Source organism: Schistocerca gregaria, chromosome 7, assembly GCF_023897955.1.
Source record: "Schistocerca gregaria isolate iqSchGreg1 chromosome 7, iqSchGreg1.2, whole genome shotgun sequence".
Classification (NCBI taxonomy): domain Eukaryota; kingdom Metazoa; phylum Arthropoda; class Insecta; order Orthoptera; family Acrididae; genus Schistocerca; species Schistocerca gregaria.
Genome location: NC_064926.1, coordinates 311733981 through 311749496, shown reverse-complemented (window position 1 = coordinate 311749496; position 15516 = coordinate 311733981). Strand labels below are relative to the sequence as shown.

Below are 15516 nucleotides of genomic sequence, written 5' to 3'. Positions count from 1 at the left end.
TTCAGTTTTAACACTCCGAGAAAATATCTTTAGTAAACACTATCTAGATACTGAATGAGAGAGACTTTAAACAGTGATTGCGGAACGTTTGTCAGATAAGTGTGCCTTAAGTAATCATCCAAAACTGACGAACACAGTTAATAAATGTAAAGGTCGTGTGAATAGGGCCTCCCGTCGGGTAGACTGTTCGCGCGGGTCCAAGTCTTTCGATTTGACGCCACTTCGGCGACTTGCGCCTCGATGGGAATGAAATGATGATTAGGACAACACAAGACCCAGTCCCTGAACGAAGAAAATCTCCGTCCAACCGGGAATTGAACCTGCGCCCTTAGGATCGACATTCTGTCGTTCTGACCACTCAGCTACCAGGGGCGGACACCAACACAATCTGTTCTTATCCAACATCACACAAGTGAACTAAATAATTCACTCTTAGATGTGTTACACTTCTCTAAGGCGCTACACTCATGGACTGTGCGACTGGTCCCGGCGGAGGCTCGAGTCCACCATTGAACATGGGTGTGTGTGTTTGTTCCTAGGATAATTTAGGTTAAGTAGTGTGTAAGCTTAGGGACTGATGACCTTAGCAGTTACGTCCCATAAGATTTCAACACATTTTTGTGTTACACTTCCGTTAGATCATAGATATTCTACAACTCATACCAAGACAATGGCAACACGAAAAAAATATTTTATATTTAGATAAAAATATTTTTCTGTTCCCATATTCACCCGAAAGTGGGCTGAAAACTTGATGCACAAATAAAAACTTAGACGAGGCACAAAGAAACTCTGACTAGCAGTGGTTAATGTAAAACGTTTTATCAGTGATCTGCCTCTTCCCTCTCGATGAAACGAATCTGGTTGTACGCTACTAATATTTTTTTATTAGGATAGCACGACAATTCAGCTCTGAAAGGAAAAAAAATCGGCTTCTGTTTCCTCGAAACAGGGTAATTACGCAGCTACAACGACTCATCCTATAAAAACTTTCAGTAGCTTGTGCACATCGGTAAGGCCGGCTCTGTCTCCCCGTTTCCGTCCATCTGAGTATGTCGGTAGTTTCAGGCGGTGCGCTGGCCCAACCCTGCACGCCAGTCGCAGAGCATCGACCTACGGCCTCAGCTCGTGTCAGACGCCTCTCGGGTAACCGCGGCAGTTTACCGGCGGCTTCTGCTGCCTCACAGCGGCCGAGGGCCTCTTGAGAACTTGAAGCAGAGCCACGGACAGCGGTCGCTGCACTGGTGCTCGCACTGTACGACCCATAACGAAGGCCGAACACGGAGTGCTCAAAATTATGCTCTCTCAGTGCTTGACACACGGTAACCTCCTCTCTGCAGATCGTATTCAGAACAATACTTCGCAAAGATTCACAGTTAAATACTTGTCAACCGGTTTGAAGCTTTGCGTGCATTAATTATTCGTTTGGTCCATAGTTGTAAAATCAAACTTTTAAAACAAAGACAGGTAGTTGAATGAAAATTTTAAGTCGCACTGTCTGAGATGGGAATTGGGGAAAACCTTTGAGATTGTTACTAACTGGTCACGCTGGATTCAGCTGCTTTATATTCAATTACTCGTTACTCGCGGCGCGTTGCCGATTTCCGTAAGAGTTCTGGCACTGTCCCCGTTGACGTATGTCACCGCCTGTAAGCAGCTAAGAATGTCCATTTCATTGTTATTTCATTCTAACGAGCTGTATGGTCACCGATGGTATCTGTTCTTCCGGACATGTCCGAAAGAACAGATACCATCTTAGTATATGTATATAGTTAAGGCTCACTGGCCACTTGATCATCTTATTCTTCTGTGCGAATGCACAAACAGTGCCCGAACTCTTACGGGTATCGGCAACGCGCCGCGAGGAATGAGTAAACTGGGCGGGGGCACTACGAATGTAGTGTGGGACAATACGTTGAAAATGTGGGTTTCGCGGGAGGCGTGCCAGAGAGAAATCCCTGCAGTCGCGCTATCCTCTGTGTCCTCGTTGGCTCAAATGCCGGCACCGTGTTCGGTCAGAGGGTTACGTGCCTTCTGTAATAAAAAACTGAGTTAATCGATCACCGACGAACTTAAACGGTTGTCTTACGACGGCCGCCCAGAACAGATGCAATGAACAAAAGCGAACGAAATGAGATTTTAAAAAAACAAAAAAATATAGGTAGAGCGTCTGCCATGTAAACTGGAGATCCCGGGTTCGAGTCCCGGTTGGGGCATACATTTTTATCTGTCCCCGTTGACGTATGTCAACGCCTGTAAGCAGCTAAGGGTGTGTTTGTTTTAGACTCGTGATCCACATCTATGAAGCACCCACTACACTGCTGGCCATCAAATTTTCACCACGGCGAAGGATATCAAGTAACGGAGTTTCACTAACTTTCCGTAAAATAAAAAAACTCCTATCGTCAAAATCTTGATTTTATTTTCCTGCACGATGCGTTTCGAGCCTTGAGGCTCATTTTCAGGTACTTTGTCATATTCACAAATATTCGTTTTATAGATAATATATCTGCATAATTAATAATATAAAAGCTTTGGATCTTCTTTGAATCAATAACAGCTACGCGTTTGTACAAATTCTTTGACTGATTGTGGATTGCATTTACAAATTTGCTGAATAATAAGAACTATATATACGTACATAAACACACTTATACGTCAGAATGGTTCAAATGGCTCTGAGCACTATGGGACTTAACATCCGTGGTCATCAGTCCCCTAGAACTTAGAACTACTTAAACCTAACTAACCTAAGGACATCACACACATCCATGCCCGAGGCAGGATTCGAACCTGCGACCGTAGCAGTCACGCTGTTCCGGACTGAGCGCCTAGAACCACGAGACCACCGCGGCCGGCACACTTATACGTCCATCATGGTGCTGGTCACCCAGCCGAGAGTCGTCTGGAAGACCGATGTAAAGTCATAGAGCAGCGGTCGTCGTCAAACTTCGTCCTGCGGACCGCATGAGGCCCTGTCAAATATTTGTTCGGCCCGAAATTCTCAGCCATATTTTATAAAGATACGCATCTACCAACTAACAGCACAATTCAAAATCGTGCACTAACGTTTAGAGCTTCGATGTTAACATGTGCTTAATTTTAATTAACTTTGGTAGCTTCGGCCGTGAGTTAAGTGAAACTGGTCGCTTATCTCAAGGGAAGAGGGGTGAGCAGCGTGGCTACAGCGGGGCTAGAAGATGTGCGAGAGGGAATGTTTTATTGTTTGCATTCTAGTCCTGACTACTGCAGGATATGCGCGACTCGTACCGACCATCTACTATGGTATAAATTTCAGAACTTTCAAATAGAAGTACATGGATTCATGAACGTGTTATAGAGAGGGTCATCATCAAATACCGTACGTATTTGTAGCAAGGAAGCCTGTATTTAAGGCCCCCGAGGAATGGCTCCAGTGCGGTTGCATAAAGGTAGGTAGAAAGTGGACAACCTTGTCGTAGAGACCTCTCAGTTGGTACTGGTCCTATCGTCCTTCCATTGACCTCGACGTGTGAGTTGGCTGCGGTCCAAACACGCCGGAGGGTGCCAATGAGAGCCGGGGGAAATCCTATTCGGTCCATCACTTGTAGGAGGTAGTTATGGTGCACTCTGTCAAAGGCGCGATTGGAATCGGTGGAGACGATCGTCGCTCTCAGAAGTCACGCAGAGGCGATCGCTATTAAGTCCCTGCATTCACCAGTGCCCATGTGTATGTTGGCTTCTCCCCCCTTGCGACGTCTGTTGTGAGGCGACAATCATCGGCAAAGTCGTCTTAATACGGCCCGCTATGAGCCTGGCGAAAATCTTGTAGTCGGCGTTCAGAATTGTGAGTGACCGATAGTCGTTAACTGATCGCCCTCCACCTGGCTTGTGTACCGGTTTGAGACGTCCTTCTACAAACGTTGGTGGCACAACACACTCTGGGGACATAAATTCGTGGAACACTATAACCCAGCGAGGCATCATTATGGCACCGAAAGTCCGGTAGTATTCGACGGGCAATCCATCAGGCCCAGGAGACTTATTGGCCGCATCTTTGTACAGAACGTCTTCGCCTTCTTCGAAGGAGACTTACTCCGTTAGTGCATTAACTGTAGCCTCATCGATAGTACCTGTTACCTGCTGTAACACTTCTGTAGCGGCCTCGATGTGTAAGATTCTTTCCTGGTAAAGGTGACGAAAATTATCCCCCACCGCCTTTACTATGGTTGCTGGGTCGTACAGGAGTGACCGTCTTGTGTCCTGAGTTGTGAGATTAAGTGTTGGCGATGTCGGTGGATATCCGCCACAACGTGGTGCGTAGTGAGTTCCTCTGCGGCCGTTAGGTCGTGTGCGGACTACGGCATCTTCGAGAGGGCACTTCGTCAGTGATAGTATATGAGCCTTGATTCTGCATTGGTCACGTTGTCTCTCTGGTGAAGGGGGTAAGGTATCGAGGTCCCTGAGTGCCGCGTGATAAAAATCTAGGGTCTGCCTATGCCAAGCAGCCACATCTTTCCCCAACTGCGAAAGTGTCTTGCGGATCGCCGGTTTGGCACAGAGGAGCCACCACTCCAGAGACGAGGTGTATCGGGAGTGACGGCGTTTACAGTCAGTCCACGTTGTTTCAACTTGCCAACAGCAACCCAGTTCCTGGAGGTAAGTTACATTAAGCTTCCAAAAGACATTGCTGCGCCAGACTTGTTGGGGGCGAAGATATATGGCGCCGATATAAGCACTATGAGCAGGAAAGGCCTGTGGCTATAGTTCGGCGGCCATCACTCCTTGTGTGAGGCCTTTCGATACATATATGCGATGTAGTCGGCTGGCCGAATGACTGGTAAGGTAAGTGTGGTCAAAGCGATTACCGTGGACTTTTTCCCCACCTGTCGCACTAGTGAAGTTCTTGGATCATCGTACCCAGTTCCAGACTGGGCCTGTAGTGTGGTATTAGGTCCTTGAGGTGAAGTACGCAATTAAAGTCGCCGGCGAAGACGCTGTTTTCGTACCGTTCGATGAAAAGGGCGGCTACATTCATGGAGTAGAATCTGGCGCGGCCATGACGTCTGGTGGTACCCCATGCCGCCACGTAAACATTAATGAATCGTGTGTTGAGCGCCGTAAGTGCTATTCCTCGATCAGATAGAAGATACTTGACGTCAGTAACTTGAATACCATCACGTACTAATACTGCCACTTCGGTGTCTGCAGGGCTACTGGGCGTCACACATTTTGCGTAACCATAAAAGTTCGGGAATGCGGTCGTTTCCACTTCTTGCAGTATAGCAAAATCAACTCCAGTGGCTTGTATTGTTTATTTCAAAAGTAGGATACTGACAGGAGAACTCATCATGTTGATATTCATTGTCGCCTTGCTGTGTAGCAAAATCAACTCCAGTGGCTTGTTTTGTTTATTTCAAAAGTAGGATCTTGACAGGAGAGCTTATCATGTTGATATTCTTTGTCGCCAGGCGGTAAGCCTGGCAACGCGTTGGTAGGGTGAGGTTATCCATGTCGATGTTGGAGAAGAGCGAACATCGGAAGTAATGTCACCCCACGCCGAACGCTCTCCTCCTTGTGCTGCTTATGCTGCATGATCCGGTGGCGCCTCAGCTGGCTGTGGATCGGGATCTTCTGTCTCGACGTCCTCGACCCAAGAAGCGGGCGCGGATATCTGTTCCATAGGCTTGGAATGTTTGATAGGAAGGGACCGAACGACTTCGCTGCCTGCACTGGCACCTTCCTGCTGCTCACTGTTTACGTCAAGGGGCTGGTAGCCGAACGCTGCATGTTGCTCCGTCTGTTCTACAAGGTTGAATTCAGTGGAAACGTCCTCAGCCTTGTGGTTGGATTCTTGAGTGGTCAGTTATTCTTCCCCGGCAGAATGGGAACCGCCGTGTTCCGACACGGTCCTGCGACGGTGCTTTCGGCATTTCGATGATCACTGTTTCCGTACGCGGTCTTCATTGTCAGAAGACGGCACTGATTCACGCTTCGCCGGGACAGATGCTTTTGCCGGTACGAAAGGTAAATCAATTGTCATCTTGCTGTCGTCAGTGTGTTTCGTGTGCAGTGGCTCCAGCATCATCGTACTATTTTCCACCACTGGCCAGGCCCGTTGATCATCCAGATTTCTGTCCGTGGGACGTGATTCCCGTACCGGTAAATCGGTCGGTGTATCTGTTTTGTTGAGATCGTGGTGAGCGCCACCTCGTAAGTCACGGGGAGAATAGTCTTCGTCGGTAGGAATTGTGTGACCCTACGCTGGAGGCACTCGAACCTAAGGTGACCTTCCTTGCCGCATCCGGAACACGTTTTCGTCTGTCCGTCATAAATAAATATGGCCCGGCACCCTCCTATCTGTAGGTAGGACGGTAAATGTCGTTGGAGATCAATACGCACTTGGCGTACTCCATTGGGCACTGTATACGTCTTAAACTGAGTCCATTTCCCAGCCACGTGTTCGGGTACCGTGCCATAGGGGCGGAGCGCCGCCACAACTGCCGCAGGGAGTTCAAGTGGTAGTTCGATTATGCGGATAGTTCGGAGTTCCAGTGCGATATGGTCGACCTCGACGTTGCCAACATTTCCGTCTGCGTGGCAGAAGCGGAGTTCTTCTTTCATCTGACGAAGCACCTTGGCGCATGTAGCTTCGTTTATGAGTTTCACACAATCCGGTCTACTGACGATCTAAAGGTGGATGCCGACAGTGTTGGCAGCCGGGATCTTCGCTTCCTCTTTTAAAAAGCCTTCGACTTCCAGCACCTTTGGTCTGGTAAAGTCGTCCCGAAAGGTGAATTTCAAGGTTGATCTTCTGTATTGGTTTGCCATGATCTTGTGTCGCTACGGCGTTATGTAGTGTCGGTCGAAGGAAGTAAACAATGCGCGCGGGCCCGCGCTCAGGCGGAAAGCACACACTGCACGTCTGCTTCGCTCGGCTGCGATAGCCGGACTTTACTAGGCAGGTGTGTTAACCATTGCCCCATGCGGGACACAGTGTTATCACAACTGCGCCGACTATCTCGGCACGACTCACGGCCGATCCACACCCTCACCGAGCGCCACTTATCAGCAGACCTCCATGCTCGGTAGTCTGAGTTACTCGCAAGAGGCTAGACACACTGGTGCACCCGCAATGAAGAAGGCGGATCCACTGAAAAGCTAGGCGAATTAACGATATGAGTGGACATGTCCGAAAGGGCAGACACCACACATTCACATAATTAATTCGAATAGTTGGGCAGTGGATCCGCCTTCTTCAGTGCAGAGGAACAAATGCGCCCAACCTCCTGCGGAAATCTCAGAGTTGTGATCATGGAGGAAATGGACAGGGTTGCGGATAGATGGCGCTCGGTATGAGTGTGAATCAGCCATGAGGCGTGCCGGGACAGTCCGCGCACTGGGATAAAACTGTGCCCCGGTCGGCGCAATAGTTAACGCACGTATCTAGTAATCATATCCCGGGTTTGAATCCGAGTCCCGTACACATTTCCACAAATCGCCGATGATTCCATGTAATGTACCGATATAGCTGACATCAGCAATCCCTTTCCTTTCCTTAGTCCCCACCTTCATCTTCAATTTTCGTACAATACATTACCATGTGTAGTACGGTGTAGGGTAAAAGGTTTCGCTCAAAACAGCTTAGAGTTGTCTCAGACTGGACAAATTGAGTTCTTGTATGGTTTTCAAGGGAATTTTACATCATTCTTCAGGCAATATAATGGCAGTTTCATGTAACGATGATGTAGGTGAATAGTAGCACGCATCCTTTCCCTAAAGTAGACGACACAGGTTTAATAGCAATGAGATCTGGTGACTTTGTGGCCGCGGGAGATGTCTCAATTTATCCACTTGCTCAAAAAACCTGTCAGGACGATGCGAACGGCCTCAACATGATCCATGCCGTCTTGGAACACATCGTCACCATTGGGGAACAAACATTGTACCACCTGATAAAATTGTACTACCTCCGTAGTGGGTTACGCCTCGGGAGTCTGGCCACATAGACTCACAAGGGTGGTGCCCGCCATGACAGTGAGAAGAGTACAGAGAAACATGTTGTTAAGATCTGTGGGGCTTGTAGGACATCTCCAGGGGGGGGGGGGGGGGGGTGTAGCTTTAGTAACAATGGGGCTCTGACGTCTGGACATCAAAGTTAGCATGGTATTGAGCTAAGAAAGGTAATGATATGAAAATAGAAAACATTTCGGGAGTTCGGGCTAGGGACAAGGGTGAGATAAGGAAAAGGGGCGAAGATCTATGGCTGGAATTTTTGGAAATGGACGAAACTGGTAGAAGAACTTCCCGACTCTTACCAAACGTAAAAGAAAAGTTAGGCATGAGGTATTTTGTGCCAACTCGGGGTTTAATTCATTTTCTCACTGGTCACGGGCCCTATCCGATATATCTATGCCGGTTTGGGAAGAGGGCTGCTCCCGAGTGTTACTGTGGCGCATCGGAGGGTACTCCCGACCATGTGGTTTACGTGTGTCCCCTTTTCGATGATGTAGTAGCTACATTACGACTTCAACTACCAAACAACGACACATACGAATTTTAAAACCTTGAATAATCTGGCTAACGAGGTATTACGAAAAGTTCTGACAGCGTACCTGAGGGACATGCGTGATCAATAGCAAATTACTGAAAATGTTCTAGTACCATAATGCTGTACCACCTGCGCGTGGACAGGTCGCCTTGTAAGTTGGAATCCGCCACGTGCAGGGCTAGGGGGAATGGGGTACATTAACTTCACAATAATGACATGCACCGTACTTGACGTAGGTTAGTTAGTAGGATTTAGAAACAGGTACCGAAATAGGGACCTGGAGCGACCAGTAATTTTGGCCTGCCTAGTGTCAGGGGCACGTTCATCGGGATTAGCTCGATGAGCAATGCATTGCAGTAGGTTTATACTGACACACCTGTAACGCTGCTGGCAGTTAAGATTACTTACAAGTAGGTAGTACTATGTATAGGTTAACATAGATCTTAAGTTTGCCTATTAACCTGTACTGACTATACTGTCTGCAATTTACAAGTTAAAATGTAATTAGCTGCAGATAAGAACATTGTATCACTTAGAATCCACTAATTATTAAGATGGTGGGTTATATTTGTGTAATTATAATGTATTTTAAATACAGATTTTTTATTAAAAAAAGAAACGTTGTACCATGCGATGGGCGCGGTCAGCAAAAATGGCCACATTATTCTTGGCGTTAATGCGATCTTGCAGAGTATAAGGAGGCCCATAGAACAAACAACGTGGCTGCCCATATTAACAACGAACATCAATCATGTGTCACTCTTTGGACGTAAACCCAGAGAGCGTTTGGAAACAGTGTGAAACAAGAGCCATCTGACCAAATGAGAGTCATCCATTGCTCTCTAGTCCACAGTTTATGGCTTCGGCACTACGTTTCCTTGTCACGAGCATTTGTGTCGCTCATGAGCCGTTTTGTAATTCTAGCTCTGCCGGCAATTTCCGTCCGACAGAGCTCTCTTCTTGTCGTTTTGGTGCTGTCAGTGTCCGCGAGTCGGACATTCAGTTCCGCAATGACTCTCGCAGCTGTCGCCCTCTTATATTTCGTCACAACCTGCTCCAATGGCCGTCTGTCACGATCACTTAACACTCACTTTCGTCCGCGTTGTGACTTAATGGATGATATTTTATCCGCTTTCCCTGTATGCGTCATAAATCTTCTACGCAGCAACTCCTGAAGCGCCAAGCACTTCGGCCACCTCGATTACGGAAGCACCCATCGCAGGAGCACCAACATTTTGCCCTTCGTTCGACTTCACTTTGCTACGACACAGTGCAGGTACAATTGCACGGAACACGGTTCTGACCGAGTCGTTCGCGAAGTACGTAGGACATGGCACACGTGCCGTTCGTGGTCAAATACAACATCGCAACCTGCAGCCTTGGCAACCATCTACATCTACACTACTGGCCGTTAAAATTGCTGCACCAGGAAGAAATGCAGATGATAAACGGATATTCATTGGACAAATATACACTCCTGGAAATTGAAATAAGAACACCGTGAATTCATTGTCCCAGGAAGGGGAAACTTTATTGACACATTCCTGGGGTCAGATACATCACATCATCACACTGACAGAACCACAGGCACATAGACACAGGCAACAGAGCATGCACAATGTCGGCACTAGTACAGTGTATATCCACCTTTCGCAGCAATGCAGGCTGCTATTCTCCCATGGAGACGATCGTAGAGATGCTGGATGTAGTCCTGTGGAACGGCTTGCCATGCCATTTCCACCTGGCGCCTCAGTTGGACCAGCGTTCATGCTGGACGTGCAGACCGCGTGAGACGACGCTTCATCCAGTCCCAAACATGCTCAATAGGGGACAGATCCGGAGATCTTGCTGGCCAGGGTAGTTGACTTACACCTTCTAGAGCACGTTGGCAGGCACGGGATACATTCGGACGTGCTTTGTCCTGTTGGAACAGCAAGTTCCTTTGCCGGTCTAGGAATGGTAGAACGATGGGTTCGATGACGGTTTGGATGTAACGTGCACTATTCAGTGTCGCCTCGACGATCACCAGAGGTGTACGGCCAGTGTAGGAGATCGCTCCCCACACCATGATGCCGGGTGTTAGCCCTGTGTGCCTCGGTCGTATGCAGTCCTGATTGTGGCTCTCACCTGCACGGCGCCAAACACGCATACGACCATCATTGGCACCAAGGCAGAAGCGACTCTCATCGCTGAAGACGACAAGTCTCCGTTCGTCCCTCCATTCACGCCTGTCGCGACACCACTGGAGGCGGGCTGCACGATGTTGGGGCGTGAGCGGAAGACGGCGTAACGGTGTGCGGGACCGTAGCCCAGCTTCATGGAGACGGTTGCGAATGGTCCTCGCCGATACCCCACGAGTAACAGTGTCCCTAATTTGCTGGGAAGTGGCGGTGCGGTCTCCTACGGCCCACGTGTTGAGCAATTCGGCGATACGTCCACCCGGCCTCCCGCATGCCCTCTATACGCCCTCGCTCAAAGTCCGTCAACTACACATACGGTTCACGTCCACGCTGTCGCGGCATGCTACCAGTGTTAAAGACTGCGATGGAGCTCCGTATGCCACGGCAAACTGGCTGACACTGACGGCGGCGGTGCACAAATGCTGCGCAGCTAGCGCCATTCGACGGCCAACACCGCGGTTCCTGGTGTGTCCGCTGTGCCGTGCGTGTGATCATTGCTTGTACAGCCCTCTCGCAGTGTCCGGAGCAAGTATGGTGGGTCTGACACACCGGTGTCAATGTGTTCTTTTTTCCATTTCCAGGAGTGTATTACACTACAACTGACATGTGATTACATTTTCACGTGATTTGGGTGCATAGATTCTGACAAATCAGTACCCACAACAACCTCTCTGGCCGAAATAACGGATTTGGTACACCTAGACATTGAGTCAAACAGAGCTTGGATGGCGTGTACAAGTACATCTGCCTATGCAGCTTCAACACGATACCACAGTTCATCAAGAGGAGTTGCTCGGCCACCATTGAGCAGACGTATTCAATTCTTGAGAGATTTGCAGAATGTGCTAGCCATGGCAGCAGTCGAACATTATCTGTATCCACAAAGGCACGTACAGGTTCTGCAACATGAGGTCGTGCATGATCCTGCTGAAATGTAGGGTTTCGCGGGGATCGAATGAAGGGTAGAGCCACGGGTCGTAACACATCTGAAATGTAACGTCCACTGTACAAAGTGCCGTCAATGCGAACAAGAGGTGACTGAGACGTGTAACCAATGGCACCCCATACCATCACGCCGGGTGTTACGCCAGTATGGCTATGACGAATACACGTTTCCAATGTGCATTCACCGCGATGTCACCAAACACGGATGCGATCATCATGATGCTGTAAACAGAATCTGGATTCTTCCGAATAAATGCCGTTTTGACATTCGTGCACCCAAGTTCGTCGTTAAGTATACCATCGCAGGCGCTCCTTTTTGTGATGCAGCGTCAAGGGTAACCGCAGCATTGGTCTCCGAGCTGATAGTCCATGCTGCTGCAAACGTCGTCTAAACGTTCGTGGAGATGTTCATGGTCTAGCAAACGTCCCCATCTGTTGACTCAGGGACCGAGACGTGCCTTCACGATCCCTTACAGAAATGCGAATAAGATGCCTGTCATCTCGACTGCTAGTGATACGAGGCAGTTGGGATCCAGCACGGCGTTTCGTATTACCCTCCTGAATCCACCGATTCCATATTCTGCTGTGTAGAAGATTTATAAAGCATACAGGGAAAGCGGAAAAAATATCATCCAGTAACTCACAGCGCGGACGAAAGTGAGTGTTTTGTGATCGTAGCAGGCGGCCATTGAAGAAGGTTGTGACGAAATAGAAGAGGGCGACAGGTACGAGAGTCACCGCGGAACTGAATGTCAGACTCGCGAACACTGACAGCACCGAAACAAAAAGAAGAGAACTCTGTCGGACGGAAATTGCCGGCAGAGCTATAATTACAAAACGGCCCATGAGCGACACAAATGCACGTAACAGTCATTGGATCTCGACCAACGCGAGCAGCAATGTCTCGATACGATAAACAGCAATCGCGATAGGCTACAATCCGGCCATTGTCAAAGTGCGAAATGTGATGGTACGCATTTCTCCTCCTTACACGAGGCATCACAACGACGTTTCGCTAGGTAACGCCGGTCAACTGCTCTTTGTGTATGAGAAATCGATTGGAATTGGAAACGTTCCGCATGTCAGCACGCTGTAGGTGTCGCCACGGGCGGCTACCTTGTGTGAGTGCTCTGAAAAGCTAATCATTTGCATGTCACAGCATCTTCTTCCTCACGGTTAAATTTCGCGTCTGTAGCACGTTATATTCGTGGTGCAGCAATTTTAATGGCCAGTAGTGCATGTTGAAGCCTGCATTTCTAGCGGTGTCTCCATATTTTCGTCCAACTGTAGTCTTGATAGGCCACGAACCTGTGGCTCTCTAATTTGGGCACGGTTTAGAAGGCGTTTCTCCCTCTCACACATGGCTTAACACAATCCTCCCACAGCCGGGTGGGGTGGCCGAGCAGTTCTAGGCGCTACAGTCTGGAACCGCGCGACCCCTACGGTCGCAGGTTTGAACCCTGCCTCTGGCATGGATATGTGTGATGTCCTTAGGTTAGTTAGGTTTAAGAAGTTCTAAGTTCTAGGGGACTGATGACCTCAGAAATTTAGTCCCATAGTGCTCAGAGCCATTTGACCCAATCCTCCCACTAACAAACAACAAACAACAATCAAAAGCAGTTTTTGAATGCGAAACTCGTTGCGTAATCTTTCCTCATATGACGAGTGTAAATGGCGTTCCACATACCTATACTGGGCTGATGCATTGAAAGGCAAATCATCTGTATATCCAAATATGTGGAGCACATCATTTCAATTTGACTTTTATTGCACTTCACAGAGCTGCTTGTTTAATTGACAACCGTGTATGCGGGACGCCGTTGCATCGATTTTGCGAGTTACTTGTTTATTCCACATAGAATAACTATCTGCAGTTGCAATGAGTTGTGCATTCGTATTCTAAATACAAACCATGCATGATACTACCCGAGCGTCGCCGACGAATATTTGATATCACTATACCTACATTCTATCCAATTCAGCTTTAATATGGAATGAAGGAAAGCTGAACGTCTTTAGGCCGGCATGTAGAGCGGTCTATTGTACCTATTTCGTAGAGAGTTCAACCCTCATCTACCATTTATGAAGTTGCACGTCGATTCAAATCTTTTCTAACTGAACTGTCAGTAACGAGAATCAGGTGCACTAGAGAATAGAAGTTTTTCTGAAATTGTTAGTAACTTCTGCAGGTGAGCCAAATAGCCGGTAGAAAGACCCAGTTTCAACTTTTAAGAATTTCTTTATGGTTAATTGTTCTAAAATAATTTTTTATACACGCCCTATTTGAACTCACTATATTCAAGACACTTAATTTCTACTACAAATACAATGTTTCGGTCTCCGGCTGTGTTTTTAGGTGTTTCATTCTACAATTCATAACTAATTTCGAGACACATTCATCTATATGATTCAATTATTGAAGTGTGGTGTATTTTAAGCGCTCTGCAGCGTAGTTTATCGTGACAAGATCGAGAGACGGCTATACTTAAAAATAAATTAAAGGTAACACGCTTTCATGGATATCACTCGTACTCAGCTACACTGTTAGGTGAATATAATTTGTGATGAACCCCAGATACGTTGATCCGTGTGGTGGGACCATGCAGCTCTGAACTCTGTGGAATAAGTACAGGAATTATCAGGTTCGGTTCTCACACAACCAGCAAAGTCTCTGGTTCTGGTCTTCCACTGGCTGACAATCAGAGATCGACGTTCTAATAACGCTGCTGTAGATGACGGGCTTCGTTGGAACACAAATAACGTGGCTAGTATTTCTCATGTCTTTTTGAAGCCTTCAGACGGTACTAAGTACGACCTCAGAACTCACGCAACAGAATAATTTGTTGTGAACTTGGAAATACTCTGGAGGTGACTGCACAGTGTGTACTATGTTCCTACTGGGACGGCATCTTCAGCTTGTAGGCTAATTAACCGTATTTGTCCCTCCAAGTTTTACAAGGCGGGTAAAACGGCCAAAAATATACAGCGCCTCTTTGGAAAACAGTTCTCTACAGAAAAGGCACGTGTGATCTAGTGTTAATCGGAATTACGTGTTGATTTCTGCAACTCGATCAGTATCAGAGACACTGCAAGCTGTTTAACCTCACCTACCTTACCATGCCTGCAATCGCTCTGACACTGTTCTCAAACTGGTAGCAAAAATACAGTCTTTTATATAAATGACAGGTCCGGGAAGAAGTTCCTTGGCCTTTAAATAAGTAGTGAATGATTCTGGTACAAGAAGACTACATTCTTGACGCCCGATGATCTCCACTTAAGTTGTTGTTTATCAGGAACAATTTAAAATCAAAGAAAAATGTGCCTCCCACAACAATTTGCGGGCCGGCTGCGGTGGCCGAGCGGTTCTAGGCGCTTCAGTCCGGAACCGCGCGACTGCTATGGTTGCAGATTCGAATCCTGTCTCGGGCATGGATGAGTGTGATGTCCTTAGGTTAGTCAGGTTTAAGTAGTTCTAAGTTCTAGTGGACTGATGACCTCAGCAGTTAATTCCCATAGTGCTCAGAGCCATTTGAGCGATTACAATTTGCGGAGCCTTCACGGAAGCCACCGATTGAAAGAAATCGTCCACCAAATGTAAATTTGCAAACTAGTAACACCAGTGGTAAACCAGACAGACTAAACTGACACGCAGAACTTTTTAAGAGAAATATCGGGATAGATTCAATCTTTTCAACCCAAAAGATTCTCCACTACTATTAAATTTGAGCACTAGATAGCAAGCAAAAGGCCATCTGCGTTTACCTACCACAACAATGAGTGTGTACACAGTAAGACAGAAAACGTAATATTGCTTACCAATACGAACTTGAGACGTGAAAAAATCGCACGACATAAGCTTCC

At 47.5% G+C, this 15516-nt stretch overlaps 1 protein-coding gene across 1 annotated transcript in view; it reads left to right on the top strand.

Moving 5' to 3' along the window:
• Nucleotides 1-15516, top strand: part of LOC126281880 (cardioacceleratory peptide receptor-like) — a 1969042-nt gene that overhangs the window by 1502238 nt on the left and 451288 nt on the right. The gene's annotated exons all lie outside the window — the stretch shown is intronic.